The sequence below is a fragment of the Dryobates pubescens genome, chromosome 5, assembly GCF_014839835.1.
Source record: "Dryobates pubescens isolate bDryPub1 chromosome 5, bDryPub1.pri, whole genome shotgun sequence".
NCBI classification, from domain to species: Eukaryota; Metazoa; Chordata; class Aves; order Piciformes; family Picidae; genus Dryobates; species Dryobates pubescens.
The window spans coordinates 27981087-27998212 of record NC_071616.1 but is presented as its reverse complement, the minus strand read 5'-3'; the positions used below and the strand labels follow the sequence as shown (position 1 = coordinate 27998212).

The 17126-nt window shown below is 41.9% G+C and overlaps 1 protein-coding gene across 4 annotated transcripts in view; it reads left to right on the top strand.

Moving 5' to 3' along the window:
* The window catches only part of LOC104306868 (protein TUNAR), a 192869-nt gene that overhangs the window by 14343 nt on the left and 161400 nt on the right, over nucleotides 1-17126 (top strand). For 3 of the 4 annotated variants that reach the window (XM_054161882.1, XM_054161885.1, XM_054161878.1), the window contains exon 1: nucleotides 7271-7727. The exons of the other annotated variant lie outside the window; for it this stretch is intronic. The gene's annotated coding sequence lies outside the window, so the exon portion shown is untranslated. Of the gene's footprint in view, nucleotides 1-7270; nucleotides 7728-17126 lie in introns of those variants that run through there. 4 annotated transcript variants of the gene reach the window in all.

Below are 17126 nucleotides of genomic sequence, written 5' to 3'. Positions count from 1 at the left end.
TTTCAAACAATATAGGAGGAAAAAGATTGTATGAGTGCATGAAATATACTTTTACTCCAAAGGATAAAAATAAACAGACTTGTACAAATACATGTATAATGGTCGTCGTTACTTTGTAACTTTCTGATGGCTTTTAAAAGATTGCTAAGAATTGTGCCTAAAGATTTTATAAAACATTTTCTACCTCTTGCAAAGCAGCTTTCCCCCCTGCTTATATAGTTTGTGTATTGGCGTTCTGTGGTAGTGATAAAGTCTGGGGATTGTTTGAAGCCTCAGTATTCTAGCTTGAAAGAGTACAGGAGAATACTCCTATACTACTGTAATCTTGTATTGTTTGCTAGTTACTGTGTTTTCTTTTTATTTGTTTTATTTCCAAGTATTTTTGCCTTACTGCTGTACTCTGAAGACTATGGTTGTCAAACATCAGATTTACAGATTAAATGTTTCATGTGGATGAATGCAGTAGAGAGGCTACTGAGTACCTAAGTATTTCTTTGTGGAAAGTCTCTGATGTCTTTAACTATCTATCCACATTTCCCTAAGTGAAAACAAAATATATGAACCAGTGTAGCTTCAGCTGTAGAGAAATACTGCTAAGGCTAAAAGCTAACCAAGCTGTTCTGAATGCATTGTGTTTTTTATTAGTATAAACCAGTTTGCATGTGGATTAAGCTAATGATTGGAAATAAACTGTGTTTTATATTTGATGTTGACTATTTGATTATCTACAATAGTTCCTCTTATTTTAAATGATGAGTGAAACTGATAATACGTTCAATTTGAAACATGTTTTCCACTGCATAGGATAGAAAACGTGTTGTAGAGAAGAGGAAAAACTTTGAATGGCTAGTGGAAGAGAAAGTCAGGACTAGAATTTGTAGATAAGGGATTTGATGCAAGTTCTAGTTCTAAATCTCTACTGTCTACTTAACCAGCTGTCCAGTGGAGGATCTATACTGGTGCATTCTTCACAGAATTTGCAAATGGCTTAGTGTAAGCTTACTGTATAGTTTTCATGCAATCAATAGAGCCAGGATTAAATATAGTGTCTGTATCCTCATCGAATCCACTTGTTCATGACTTCTGCCCAGTACCAGTAGAGGCAACTGAATGACCATTGAAAACAACTAAGTTATACTCAGAATGAGTCCCTTTTGGTTGTTAGGCGTGTAGATACATGTGCAAGAATTTTTTTCATATACAAAATCAAATTGCTGAGTAAGTCTAAACAAAGGTTAGTTCTGAGCATTTCAGTGTTACTGTTCTTTGAATTAAAGCTTTCATATGGCTAACCTTTCATGGGTACTTTCTGCCAGTCCAAATGTAGGAAAGTTAAACCCAACACTCTGGTTATTTGTCTTAAAAGACCTATAAAAGTATATTAGCCTGGGTTTTGCTATGACGGGGTTAATGTTCTTCATGAGAAGCATGGAAGGATAGCCCAGGATAGCCAGCTGAGCCAGCAATGGAGTGTTCCATACCTGCTCTAGGAGGGGGAGCTGGCACAGGCAGTAAAACTTAAGCTGAGTTGGGTGAGCTGTTGTGTTTTGTATTACTCATTTTATGTATTACTTTTTTGACTGTTGTTCCTGTTGCTCATTTGTTCTTTGGATTGTTTATTAAACTTGCCTTATTTCAGCCCACAGGCATTTGCATTCTGCTCCCAGTTTCTTTTGTCCATCCTGCTGGGGTAGGGAGCGGGTAGCTGTGTGAGCAGGTGTGTGGGGCTTGGCTACAGCTGGGCCTAAATTCACGATACGGATGTACACAGTAAACAAGGTAATGAAGAAAATGAGATTATTTTCTGCATCAATGGTAAACTCTTAGTCTGGCTATTAAATGCATTTATTAAAAACAAAACTCCAAATCTGCTGTTTCATAGAGCTCTATTGTTTGTTCTTCTGCAAAAGCTGAATATTTTTCAGTACTATCTGCTAGTAGTTTAATAAAAAGATAACTTCAGCATTGTTTAGAAGTAAGACCTGACAGAAAAATACTTCTCCAGCATGAGTTCCTGCTTTTACCAAAACTATGAAGATTTTTCTACTTTCTCTGCATTCTTCCCCTTAGACTTTATAGTTTTTAATTACTTGCATAAAATTTTGCAAAACATAATAGTGGTGTTTATATCCTTTGCCTGAGTGGAAGGCATACTGCTGCTGTGGTAAAAGGCTGAGTTGACTATACACCAAATCATAAATTAAGCCAATCCTTTGAATCTTCAAACACTTTTCATCTCTTGCATATAGGGCAAGGTGAGGTGGCTTGTTTTAAGCAAATGAGATTGCTCATTCCCAGGACTGTCCTATATCTTCCCCTAAGGGGAAGAAGGGTTTCTTTGCTCTTGAACTGGTCCTGGCATGGAGAAGAAGGAATCCAGTTACAAACACTTGTTATTGTACTGCTAGTTTTGATTTGGGAGAATTTGAGTCCATTAAACCAAAAGTTTCCTTGAGTAAACAAGCTGTTAGTAACAGCTCAGGACATCTAAATTTTAACACATCTAAGTGCTAGGTTCTACACATTGGCCACAATAACCCCATGCAGCGCTATAGGCTGGGGTCAGAGTGGCTGGAGAGTGGCCAGGCAGAAAGGGATCTGGGGGTACTGGTTGATAGTAGGCTGAACATGAGCCAGCAGTGTGCCCAGGTGGCCAAAAAGGCCAATGGCATCCTGGCCTGTATCAGGAACAGCGTGGCCAGCAGGAGCAGGGAGGTCATTCTGCTCCTGTACTCCGCACTGCTTAGGCCACACCTTGAGTACTGTGTCCACTTCTGGGCCCCTCAGTTTAGGAAAGATGTTGACTTGCTGGGAAGTGTCCAGAGTAAGGGCAACAAAGCTGGGGAGGGGTTTGGAGCACAAGCCCTATGAGGAGAGACTGAGGGAGCTGGGGTTGCTTAGCCTGGAGAAGAGGAGGCTCAGGGGAGACCTTCTTGCTGTCTACAACTACCTGAAGGGAGGTTGTAGCCAGGTGGGGGTTGGTCTCCTCTCCCAGGCAACCAGCACCAGAACAAGAGGACACAGTCTCAAGCTGTGCCAGGGGAGGTTTAGTCTGGATGTTAGGAAGAAGTTCGTCACAGAAAGAGTGATTGGCCATTGGAATGGGCTGCCCAGGGAGGTGGTGGAGACACCATCACTGGAGGTGTTTAGGAAGAGACTGGATGGGTTGCTTGGTGCCATAGTTTAATTGATTAGATAGTGCTGGATGATAGGTTGGACTTAATGATCTGTGCTGGGTTGAGGCAGCCCCCTCTCTCCCCACCACGGGCAGGAATAAAAACACTCAAACAAACGGATTGCAAAAGTAATGAAAGTCTAAATAAAAAGCGGTGAATGTTTACAGAAAACCCAAAGTGCAGTGACAAAGATCCCAAAGCAAACCCAGAGGCATCCCATTCCCACCTGAGGGTACACCCGAGACCCTCAGGGCTCCTTCTTCCCCCTCCCTCTGCTGGGCTAGTCTCAGCTGGCCAGGCCTGAGACTGCCCATCCCCCTGTGGCCTTGGGCCTAGCCAGGCCCAACGCCAGCAGACATCTCCCCCAGTTACTGGCTGGCGGAGGAGGAAGAAAAGAGAAAGAGCTAGACCCCGCACTAGATCTTATAGTGGTGCAAAGAATCATGGTAGGAAATACACACAATTTCCTGTGTCCATCCCTCTGGGCTGGACTTCTGGACACAGGAAGTGAACACACCAGGGGGGCACCCAGCTCAAACTGCAACATGATCTCAAAGGTCTTATCCAACCTGGTTAATTCTATTCCTATTCCTAGTCTAGTCCAGTCTAGTCTATTCTGTTACTGATGACCGCTTCCTTATCTTAATTTTGTTAGCAAATCCTTGGATGTTCTCAATATTCCCCATTGCTTGTCTGTTCTGTAAAACAAGATGTTTATATGCTCTGAAATAGCTGGAGAGCTTTTGTTTGAGTCTCATGACATCCATTCTTATTTTTCATGTTTTGACTGAGTTCTGTGATTCCCTTAAAGTTTTCCTATCCTGACATGTCCCTTAGAAAAAACACATTTTAGTTAGACAGAAAATAGCACTGAAGGAGGTAAGTGGATAAAGGTTTTGTTATCAACAATTTTCAGTTGTGGTTTTTTATTTTTTTTCAAAGTATATACCAAACCTCATGGTTTACATTCAGGCTTTAAATGATTTAAGCTAAAGGAAAAGCAAACCCCTCAGTATTGGCACAGAATTTGTGCTGTTTCACAGACAGGGGAATACTGGAATATTTTCCAGGTCATGTGTAGCTATTCTTATGTGGTTTGTTAGGGTTTTGTTTGTTTTGTTTTGTTTGTGGTTTTGTTTTTGTTGTTTTAATAAAATTATTCTTTCAGAAGCTTCTGTGTTCTTATGCTAAAATGATCATAAAACGGCTTAGGTTGGAAGGAATCTTAGAGTTCATCTACTCCCCTCTCCCTGCTATGGGTAGGGATGCTTTTGAAATAGACTTGGCGGCTCAAGGCCTCATCCAACCTGGCCTTGAACATCTCTAGGGGGGAGGCATCCACAACCACCCTGGGCAGCCTATTCCAGAGTCTCACAGCCCTATCTCTACACACCCTTATGAAAAGTCCCTCTTCAGCTTTTCTGTAGGAGCTCTTCAGGTATTGAAAGGAAACTATAAGGTACCCCTGAGTCTTTTCTTCTGTAGGCTAAACAACCCCAAGTCTCTCAGTCTATCTTTCATAGCAGAGGTGTTCCAGCCCTTGGATCATCTTTGTGGCCCTCCTCTGGACTCCAACAGCTGTGTATCCTTTTTATGATGGGGACCCCACAACTGGATGCAGTAGTCAAGGTGGGGGCTCACAACAGCAGAGTAAAGGGGGAGAATCACTTCTGACACTCCTCTTGATGCAGCCTAGGATATGATATATCTTCTGGGCTGTGTGAGTGCACCATGGGCTCATGTCAAGCTTCTCATCAACCTTTTTTCAGAGCTACCCTCAACCCACTCTGCATGCAGCCTGTATTTGTACCCGGGATGGGTCCAACTGAGATGTAGGACCCTGCAATAGTAGAATAATATATATCCCCATTGATTTAGGTGTGAGAGAAGAGATTCTGATTTATACATTTATTATCCATTTTTCTTGAACATGCCTTGTTTCCCTGGAAGTAATAAGTAGTCCAGGAGCAAAGGTGTTTTTAGTTAGATCATCATACTGTATAGTCCTAGGATGTGGCTGAGAAGAACATACAATGCTGTATATAATCAACAAGCATTCATATCTTCGTAGTTTCAAAGATCACTTCTCAACCAGACAGGATGCCAGGCTGCTGGCTTATGCTCCCCTCTCAAGAAGAAAGAAAACCTTTTGAGGATGACTTTTGTTCTCAGATGATTTTAGTGTTTTAACACCTTTTGAATCAGACTAAATAAAGATGGAGGGAATCACTGGAAACTTTTTTCTAGCTGTAGAAATTTACACAATAATTCCCAAAGTACCTTGTTTGTCTGAAATATGCACAGACAGTTAGTTTTTAAAGAGGTAAGAAGAATCCAAGGGTGAAGTTCAGCATTAATTTTCAAACAGCTTTGCCAGTTAAGCCAATTCTAGCAACAGAGTGACCATGTTTTTTTTTTTAATGTTGTGTTGTCTAGAAGTGGAGAGAAGCTCTTTTACCCCTCACCAGAGGAGTAAAAGAAAAAAATATGAAATTTAAATGGAAGTACTATTCACAGCTACATATGACAGTACAAAAACATGCAAGATACAGAAATCCGTAGTCAACCTGAGCCCAGTTCTCCAATATGGACTTACCATAGAACACCATTAGGCCAAAGCTTTCCACAACCTCCCCCCAAACCAGGCCAAAACCCCAGGCCTCAATGCGCCAAAGCCTGCCCCCAAACCAGGCTGCACTTTACAGCCAGAAAACCAGCTTGCCCACACCAGGCCTCACTCCCCTGCAAACCAGGGAGATAAGAGCCCATGAGTGCTGGGAGAAGAGGGGGAGGAAAAAGGCAGAACTGACTCCGCAGTCAGTTTATATAGAGGATGAAGATGCAATATTATGGGATGGAATAGCATAATTTCCAGTGCCGTCCCCCTTGGGACAGACGGACTGCCCAGTCCCCCGGGAGGATCTCTCTTTGGTTGGACAGCTGTTCCTTAACCCACGACGTGCATCTACTCTACATGAAAAGCCATGAGACTGCTCCTGCACATAGGCTGAGATGCTGGCATGTACGTCTGTGGTTTTGCAGTTAGATGTTGTCCCTTCTGATGCAAAGCTTGCACAGAGGGCTGGCTTAGCATCTTTTGCAGATGAGCCACTGCAAAATTTTACTTTACATTTAACAATGAATCAAGTCAAAAGGGGCTTTGAACGAACATTAAATTGGAAAACAAATCATTGAATTACACTTTTTTTGCTTGCTGTATAACCACATTCTTCAAAGCCTGAGGGATTTTATGTACAATTTAGCCTCAAAACAGTGAAATAAGGCCCTTGAATCTTCATTTTTTTCAGACAGATATAGACTGCAATACAGAGAAGTGATTCGCTGCATGCACTATAACAGCTATAGAAAGTATAAAATTTTGGAGACTTTGGTCTTAAACCAGAGATCTAATGATTGAAAAAACCATGCTTTTCAGGGGTATATCAAGAAGCATTTTAGAGCTTTCAAACACATGCTACTACAATAAACATCTTTGAAATACTGATGGTCATACATGATTTCACTGTTGAATGGTAATACTATGAAATCAAAATTTTTCCTTTCTTATCCACCATTTTTCTTGTCAAAAATCTAAACCGCTCTTCATGTAGATTCAGAGTGGGGTTTTTTATAGTTTTGGTTTGGAGATTTGTTTTGCTTAAAGAAATTTAGGTATTCTCCAAGATGCAATGCTCTTTGATGACTTCAAAGAGAATGTGCTCCATGTATAATCCTCACAACACAGAAGAGGTCAGCTTTAGGGCTGGTATTCTGGAATGTCTTGTACTGGTGATTTAAAAGATACACAGAATCTAGCATTCTTCAGTATTTCATGTATTTGCTCAACTACCTGTGATGCTCCATGAGAGGCAAGCAATATGTGTGAAAGGAAACAGGTGCAAGAATTCTTATGCTGCTTGTAAGTAAAGCAAAAAAAAGCAAATAAGACAGCAATTTTATGTGGCTCTAGAGGAAGGTTGCCGAGGGTCTCCTTGGGGAGAAGCTCTCGGGGCTGAGCTGCTGACAGCCGGGCGGCGTGGTCGAGGCTACCCAGGAGATGGTGCTGTTGAACCGGGGAAGCGACACAGCTCTGACCCAGAAGCATCTTTCAATGCGGTCCTCCCTGTTTTCCCTCTGTGTTGCATGTTATTCTTTGTGGTTCTCGTTTCCTTATGGGAGAAGAAGGTGTTAGTGTTGAACCTGGAGCATATCCCGGTCTGGTATGTAATGACATTCCCTGACATACAACCCTATGCCCTCGATGGAGATGATGCTAATGCTTGAAGGCGATGTTTTCTCCTTGGTCTGCATGGCTGGCGAGATGGTAACGCTGACGCAGGGAGCAGCTTCACAGCTCATTGACCTCACCGGAGCAACTGCCTGAGAAGCACGGTGCCAAAGCCAGGCATCTGGCGGGTGCCCACTCTGTTGCTGCGAGGGGTGGGGAGCTGTGCACCCACTCGCGGGGGCTCCTTGGGGACCTACTGCCTGCCAACTTCCCTCTGCCATCCTCCAAGGCGGCCTATCCCCAAACACACGTGTCTGGGAAAGGTAAGTGCAAGGGTGGCTGTGTTACTCCATAGTAAGGACTCAAGTGGGGCTGAGTGTGGGGTGTAATGCCATTTTGCCTCTGGTGTACAGCAGGTATGGGATACATGGAGCAGAGGTACTGCAAGCACCCAATGTGGTGTGTGGCTCTGGGGCACCCTCACCCCCATGTTTCAGGGCACCAGGCACCCACTGTCCTCCTTCATTGGTGGGCCACAGCAGGCATGTGAGTCTGCAGTCAGCTCAGGATGGGAAAATTGGAAGTGGCAAAGGGGAATTTGAGTTTCTTTCAGTCTGAGGTGCTTCAACAGAGCAAGAGGTCAGAATGTTGTGGTGATGTTTTCTGTTGATTCACTGTTTTATTAGTATCCTCTGGCTGGGTTCAGAGGCTTCAAATGTGGCCAGGAAAGAACATCAGGAGCTAGAATTTGTCATTGGATGTCCTGGCAGTGGCTGTAGGAGCACAAAGTCACCAGACTGGGTATTTGGTAGAGTTCAATATGGTAGAGTTCAGTAAAGGCCTTTTCCCTAGTTGCAGGAGGGTTTATGTCTCTGAACATTTCTGTATGTGTAACCAGACAGTGACCAGGATTTTGTATGTGACACAAATCAGCAGTTCAAAATCTCCAGAGTCTTCTACCTGAGCTCTTTTCTATCTGAATGGGTATTTCCAAAATTAGGTCTTTCTAGGTTTAGGCACAGATACAGAATGCAAGATTACCGCAGGTGTTTGAATGACTTAAAAGGCCTCATTAACTGCAGCCATTGTTCTGCTGCAAAACCATTTTGAGTTTGTGGCACCCAGCTCTCTGTGGCTGAAGTGAGCATGGCCACTATTGAAGTGGTTGGTGAGAAGAGAGGCATCCATGGGGAGTGTGGCCAAACCACATGTTGTGTGAACCCACTTCTAGAAAGTCCAGCGGTATAAGGATTTCAGAATCATGTCTGCTGTGCTACATTTATTATCCTCTCTTCCTAAATCATTAACAGTAATTCAGAGCCCGGAGGTATGCTGATTTTAATATTTTCTTTTTCACCTACTTACAACCAATAAATGATGTAAAACTCAGCTGACACACTGTGGGGGCTTTGACTGCATGAATAATTATTCGGCAGTGCACGAGAAGGGAGCTGGATAGGCAACGATCTGAGGAACTCTGACTTCCAGCAATAGTTAGGTGTGTCAGCATCAAGAAATCTGAGCAAAATAATGAAGAAGCTTCAGTTTAGTAATGAGCATAACAGAAATAAAGGAGCACAAAGCAAGTCTGTTCAAATACCATTTTTATTTTTTCTGTGGATGTGAGGTTCAGTTCAGCTCACAGCTAAAGAGCTCTCAGGTGTTAGGGCTGGGGCTGGATCATGGTTGAGTCCATGCCTCAGGAACAAGTATTGTGAGCAGGAGGTGGCTTAAGGTACAGGCTGTGACTTTACCTTGATCAGTGTTGTACTGCAAATCTCTGTCTTGGAAACATAAGTGCTTCCTATGCATTAAAGAGGAGTCTTAGCAGGCACCAAACAGTAAGTCACATATTTTGCTTTAGGGACTATTTTGTACTGAACTCTTGGATGAAATATGGTGCTGAGGATCAGCACAATGACTCAGATGTAGAAGACCTCTCTCCTCTGAGACCACCAACTAGCAGGCTATCATATCAGACCTCTTTCCATCCCAGAAGCTTTGCAGTTCTCTCTGAGCCAGTAATTTTGCCCAAACAAGTGGGAAAATGTGTGCTCTCTTCACTCCTGGTGTTTGCTGCCCTGCCTGGTGGTCAGGCACTTCATTTGAGATGGACGGTATGGGCTTAGCCTCCCTCACATGCAGCCTTTCCACTATAATCACTGTGCTGTTTCAGAAAATTAGCTTCCACCAACAGGTTGTTACTGGTATGCATTACACACTTCAGGTTTGCCTGCTACTGCCTATTTTATGACCTTGGTAGGTCTGAAACAGGATGCAGATACTTTCTTTTTAAAGCCTGGTCCAGAGCCATAAGCAGGTATGGAATGTCAGATAAAATTTTCCCTTTTTTAGACACCTGATATTCTGATTATTGGTTCTTAATCTTAAGCAATGTGCAGGAAGTAATTCAAGACAAGATTGCACCTGAAACTTCCAACAGACATGTGCATGTAATGTGGTCCAGTAGCTTATTGAGAAACAAAGTACAGACAGGTAACTGAAATTTGAACTTCAGAACATCTAGGTTTTGTTCATTTTGAGAGTTAATCATGAAAGCTCCCAAGGGAGGATCACAGGAAGCAAATTCCTTAAAGACACCATGAATTCCACTTAAGAACAGTAAGAGTCTGGAGGGCATGTATATTGCTAACAAAAGTAATACTAGGTAAGCAAAGAAGAAAGCAGTAGAACTGAATGGTAGGGCTGGAGATATTTATTTTTTTAAAATCAAATGGGAATCCTTCCAAATTTGAAAATCTAACATTGTCTTTCCAATACATTGGTTTATTAATCAGCACAAAGACTAGATGAAAGGGGAATTAAATATAGTGGACTGCAAACAGCCAAAGGTATAAAATAAGAATGCTTCAGATTTGTCAGTCAGAAGAATAAGAATAATTAATTTGTAGTTCAGAAAGTCAATCACTGAAAATTAAAGGCAGAAATTAAGGAACATAAAGGCATTGCTGCGAATCTAAATTATTTCTTTGCAGCATTCTTCAACACAGAGAATATCAGAGCAGTACCTACTGGGACTTGCTCTTTTCTGGTAATCAAGATGTGTCAGAAGAAGAGCTGGAACAAATCGATAATTTAAAAAGCAGCAAATCATCAACTCCAGATGGTACACTGAAAAGTTCTGAAGGAGCTTAGCATGAAATAGCTGATCTGCAACAAAAATATGCTTTCCCTAATTAAACCCAGCTATTCCATTGGAAAAGTGGAGGGTAACAATTATACTCAAAGTTAAAAATGGGACTGAGATAATTTGAGGTAAAGACATCCTCAAAAGACATGTTTTCTAAGCTGGTTGAAAACAATGTTTCAATAACATTGGGAGTATGATGCTATGATATGTTCTAAAGAGCAAGGTTTCTGCAAAGGAAAAACATGCCTCATCAATAATCTACAGGAACTCCAGCTGGGCCAGCCGGGCCATGGGAGAAGCAGCAACCACCGTTGCTTTGAGGTTTAGTCTAAATAAACTTCAAAGGAACTTTAGCCTATGTAGGATGCTGTGAATTAAAGAGAGGGGATCTTGCTGCATAGCTCTTGGCTGATGTGACCATGTCAGACTGCATGTCCAAAAAGCCCTGATCATCCTTGGCATCGCCATGTTGCATCGGTCCCATGACTTGTTCCTGCTCTGTGGTCCTACCTTATGACACCAAGCCTTGCTTTCAGCTTCCCTAGAAGGTGGAATTCCAAGAAAGAGGAAGAGTGACTGTTCTCCAGCCTCTGAGAAAAGTTAGCCACAGATTGTTTGTGTGTGTCTGTTAGGTTTTATGTCCAAAAAGGTGAATATTGTGCAGAATGATGACATACTGATTTTAAAGTCCTGCAGAGGATGTAAAGATCATTCTGGGGAACTATAGTAGGACAGAAACTCGGATTTGAGGAGCATCAGTGTCAGTTCTGGTGGGGACATCTTCCTGCAGGTATATCACCAAGATTGCAGCTTTGTGGGAAAGAAAAAAAAATTAAGACCTTTCAACTTGTTAGGTAAAGGTAGGGGCTGGCTGGCTGATTCTTCTTTGCCACTGTCAGTGTGACTCACCAGAGCTACCTAGAGTTCTATTTAAAAAAAAACAAAAAAAGTGTCTTGAATTAGCTATGCAACAGGAGGAATTTGGTACCTCCTGTACCTGTACAGGGAAATAGAAAATTAACATGGCCAAACAATCTAACTTCAGAAGAAGAAAGAAGAGGCAATGTATTAATTCCCCCCTTCCAATGCATGAATTAATTAAATACAGTTGTAGTGTCAACAGTCTCAATGTGTAGCAACATCCCTGTATGTTTGCAGTGAATACTCTGGGTGAGCTGAGAGAAAAATGTCATCATAATCCATGCCTTTATCCTTAAAATTGTTGTGGTTTTTTTTTCTATCTTAATTTTATGCAAATTGAACAGCAGAACTACTACTTTCTTCTGTCCACTTCTTTGTCCTTTGTTCTTGCCTGTTAGACTTCCTCCTCCATTTCTTCTGATATTTCCTTCCATGTATTCTTCCCTCATTCCTAGGATATCCCTGTCCTTGCCTCCCTCTTTCAGGTGTGCTGTTGCTCATCTTCCTCTTTACCTGCTTCTGTCTCCTCATAACATTGTCAGCTCACAGTTGTACTGACTCTGGTGCCCATTTACAGTCAGTTGTACCAGGAAAGCTCATTAGAAGGCATAAAATGCTATGCCTCACTCCTGAGGTCTGTATATCTCAACATCGCAGTGTTCTCTGGTTTATAGTAGCATTAAATGACACAAACTAACTAAGTAAATAAAAATTAAAGACTTCTTGAATAATCCTGCTGGTTTTCTCTTTGCTCTGTTCTGTGTTCATATCAATAACTTCCATATACAGCACTTCAAGTCTTTTATTTGGAATGTGGTAGTGAACAGCATCAGCCCACAAGATGCCTGGAGAAATGCCATATTTAAGGATGATAAACTAGACTGCAGATTTTAGAAAGACTGTGTTCCACCCTTTCCTTTAAATTTTCTATGCAGTCACATAAGGGAGGAAAGAATGGTGTAGAGGTGCCCAGGACATTTTTAAATTAGCTAATTTTGATGCAAAATCAGGTTAGCCATGGCTGCATACAGCAGAGCAGTGTGGCTGATTCACTCAGTTCACCAACAGTCCTGAGGGTCACACTGCTCAGGTTTTTCAGTCCTCTTTGTAAGAAAAGTCTCCCCTGTTTATGTCATTGGATGCTGTGGCTCATAGCATCACACAGTAACTCAGTAGAATTGAATTTCTAAAACTTCAAGGTTAATAGATTTGAGTTTTTCCTTTCCATTTATGAAAATACTTGTAATTGTCAAAGCTCAAGAGAACTAAGACCCTGTAAAGAATTTGACCATTTGCACATCAATGCCATCATCAAATGTTTCTTCAGAACTGGTTTCTGTGTCTTAATCTCAGACCAACATGCAGTGATCTTGTTACTTCTGTACCAGCAGAATAGCAAGACAGCTCTGACATCTGTTCCTATTCTCAAAACTACTTTGGGCTGGATAACGCAATAAGATATAGATAATGGTTGCTTAGAGGAACTCTCAAACTCACTTTATTCATCATTAAGACAGAAAACTTTCCTCCTCAGTAGCATTACTATGGAGTGGGAAAGAGATTATGGGCACAGTCTTGAAGAAAAGATTTGTGTCAGTCATCAGTAACATCTTGTGAATTCCTCTTGACATGAAACTATTGGAGCAGGTCCAGAGGAGCGCCATGAAGGTGATGAGAGGATTGCAGCACCTCTCCTATGAAGACAGGCTGAGATAGTTGGGGTGGTTCAGCCTGGAGAGGAAAAGAACTTCAGGGAGACCTTAGAGCAGCCTTGCAGTGTTTGAAGAGTGCCTACAGGATAGCTGGAGAGAGACCTTTTACAAAGGCATGTAGTGATAGGGTGAAGTGTAATGGCTTCAGACTGGAAGAGATAGATTTAGATTAGGCATTATGAAGAGATTCATCACCACAAGAGTGGTGAGGCACTGGAAAAGCTTGCCCAGAGAAGTTGTGGAGGTGTTCAAAGTGGAAGTGTTCAAAGCCAGGCTGGATGGTGCCTTGAGCATTCTGTTCTAGTAGGAGGTGTCCCTGCCCATGGCAGGGAAGTTGGAACTAAATGATCTTTAAGGTTCCTTCCAACTCAAACCATTCTATGATTCTAAGATGTCCAACTTGTGAATGTTTGGCTGGGCTCCAGCTATCAGAAAAATGAAGATACATTTCCTGATCATCTTGCCAGAATAAGTTCAGCATAAAATGGTGCAGTCCCAAATAGGACACTGCAAGTGAGCCCCCTTCTTGACACTTAATTTTTTTTGCTGCACATCATAAAGAGTGCATGATGGAGCCTTACAACATCTCTGCTATAGGTACTGGGAGCTGGTATCCTGAGAGGATGACAAGACTGTATCAGTTTGAATTTTATTAGGTAGGCAAATATTTGTTTCACAGTATCTGCAGTTGGATTAATACTTCATTCTGTTCACTGCCCTGCTTTGGCTGGAATTTCAATTGCTGAAGCCAGTTTGATCTTCGTAATTTTTCCTTCTGGCTTTTATCCTTCTGCTTTCATTTGACCACACCATGTTGCCATCTTGCTTTTTCAGTCTGGATGCCCCAGTTAGATCTTCTGAAAACAAGTTTACTCTTCAGATACCCAGAAAGTCCTGGAGACTGGTTTCTGGGGGCTTACTTGACTTTGAGCTCACATCCTGAAGGACAGAGGTACAGAACTATAATTGGTTTCTTAGAGTTGATTTCCTCCTCATATTAGTTTACCACAGGTGAGTGTATTACTTAACATTAGATTGGCTCATGAGATTGAAGAGCCCTTCCTTGCACTCATATTTAAAATGTCTCCTACCATTCCTTTAAAAACCAGGCAGTTAAATGATAATAAGTCTGAACTGAAAGTACCTCTTTTCTTTACCACACTGGGATGTAGATGAAAGCATCTGAAGTTTGGTATAGCTGTTAAATGATTCACTTTTTTTTTTTCAGAACACACCGCTGCTGTTGTTGATATGCCCCACTGGAGCTCAACAAATGTGCATTACTTTTATTACCATGGTAATACAAGCCTGTGCACTTTCTGATGAAATTCAAAGAGGTAATTTTGCTCTCTTCCGCGTGTAATTGGGACAGAGCACAGAGTTCAGTATGAGACCCCTATCTCTTACAGCAGTTGTGGTCATGATGCCAGAGCAGGAAGTGTGAGACTCTTTAGGCTTTGTTACTGACTCTACTGGAGATGCTGCCTCCAGGCCTCAGGTTCTGTTTCCTGTTACATCAATGACTTAACTTTTTTGTTTGTTTTTTAAACTGATTAATCCACTGAGCAGGGTTTGTCCCTGAGCTTGTTTCTGCAGTGCCAGTGGCAAGTGACCAGTGGTGCTAGATTTGTTTGTGTTATCTCTGCGTCCTTCTTGGCAAAATAGGGTGTATGTGGTGGGATACACAGGATAAAAAGCACTTTACTGTGTTGCTGCTCTGCCACAACTGACACGTAAAACCAAGGTAGGTTTTAGCATGAGACTTAGGCAAACACTGGCATCTGCATGGAGGTGTCTACCAGTGAAATGGCTGTCTGTGGTCTGCTCATAGTCAATGATGGTCAGTTATTACAGCCATAGGGGTCCAGAGAGGTGTGCAAGCACCAGAAGCTCAATTAAATTGCTTAAAATTAGATGTCTGGTGCCATTTGAGATACCCTGAAGTAACTGGAACATCGAGAGTTTGGCAGCTGTAGGCCACATCAAACATCTCTAGCTGTCAGTTTATGCAACCAAACCTAGCTGTCTGCTTGAGGATAGGCTGAATTTTCTCAAGAGTTTGCTTACTGTATTGGCAGAATCTCCCAACAGTTGCAAGCACACACACACACATCACTTGCATCTACATGTAAGTGGCAAGAGGCATCTGCACCTCCAACTGAATCCAGTCCCTTGTGGCTGAAAATACAGGCCTGGCACCTGGAGACATTTAGAGTTAAATATCTAGGTAAGCAGCTCCAGAGGGTAAAAAAATCAGCCTAATTTTAATACCTATTACAACATGAAATGAATTGCCCTCTGAAAGTGCCTTTCATCAAACTGACTACAGAGAGAAACTAGGTATACTTGCCGTTTAACTTTCAGGTTAAGAAAGTGACAAGCATCCCAGCTTTACTGCAGATGTAATCCTTTTAACTCCACTGACCCGGAAAGAGCTTTCTTCAAGTACCCACAGGAAAGGCCATACAGGAGACCTGTTAATGATGTTCCCAACCTCAGGAGCATCTTGAATATTTCTGAACTTTGCAAAACCAGAATTAACTTATAGTTGGAATTGAGCTAAGAATAAGCTAAAAGCTTACTTTTTTGCTCTTCTCCAGATAAATCTTTACACCTTTGAAGTTCCCTGAAATCTGTGGAAATGTGAATACTTTCTCACTCTGTTTCCCTGGAGAATTTCAATCTTCATCACTTGAGTGGTGATTTCTTATGTCCTCCCATTTTCCTCCCTTTTGAAAGATGAAAAACCCCACAATTTCAGTAAGGTTGGCCTGGGAGACATACAAAACATGAGAGCTGCTGTGGGATTGATGGGGGAAGTTTCATGTGGGAGTAATGACATTCTCAAATAAAGTCTGGCTGACCCAGCTGCTCTTTATAGATGTATCTAATTTAGACTCTTAAGCAAATTATATGGTCAAAGTTTTAAAAGGAGGTGGGAGGGTTAAAACTGGGGCAACAGAAAAAGTGCAGCAACAATGAGTGTCTGAAAAGTGCCATAGGGACTATATAAATCCACAATTCCCTGATCACCCTTGAGACATGAGGAAGCAGAAGTCATTGCAGAGAAGCAAAAGGTAAATTTTCAGTGGGTGTAGACTCAATTAACACCAATGGGATTAATTTTACTTACATTAGTGAGAATCCAACTCTCACTAGTGTGGGATCCAACTCTCACTAGTGTGGGCTGATGGCTCTGGTGAGAAGGTGATTGCATCAACTCGATCATTAAACAATATTATTTCACCTCTGTAATTGCCCAGAATGTAATATTCTTCAGTTGCTTTGATTAGTTTAGCTTTTTTTCTGTATATAAATGGTGAGAATGACTGGAGCTTTAAACAGAGCCTGCTTATTTGTTCCAAATTTACATATACAGAGGAAAAAAACATATTTATCAAATAGAGTGCACAGAGATGAAAAAGCCAAGCAGACCTTGACAACTAGCAGTTTATACATGGCCACTATTCCATGCTTAGATCCATGCAGCAACAGGATACGGAAACAGCAGTAGCAGGGGATTTGCGCAGGAGCTCACTGGAAAAAGCAAGAACAAAGTGGCGTGCCTCTACACCACAAAGACAAGGCCCTCTTTAGCTGCCAGTTAGGCAGTCCTGATTTTCCTCTCTATATATTAGCTCTTGCAGTCAAGAGTGCTGAATAAAGCTATATTCAAGATTTGCTCTGTGCAAATAAATGGTAACACCATCACAATTTGATGGTCTGGAGATCAGTTATGTTGATAGGATATGATTGCAACATAAGGCTGTAAGTGAACTTCTCTCATCTGAGACCACTAAGCGACTGAACTGATGTCCAGTTAAGGAGTACTCTCCTGCCAGATGCCATGTGCTGTTGAAAAGTAACAGCACACTGTGGTCAGCCAGATATGGTGACAGGTCCAGCTGTGTTCCCTGGCTCTCACTTATGGACATGAC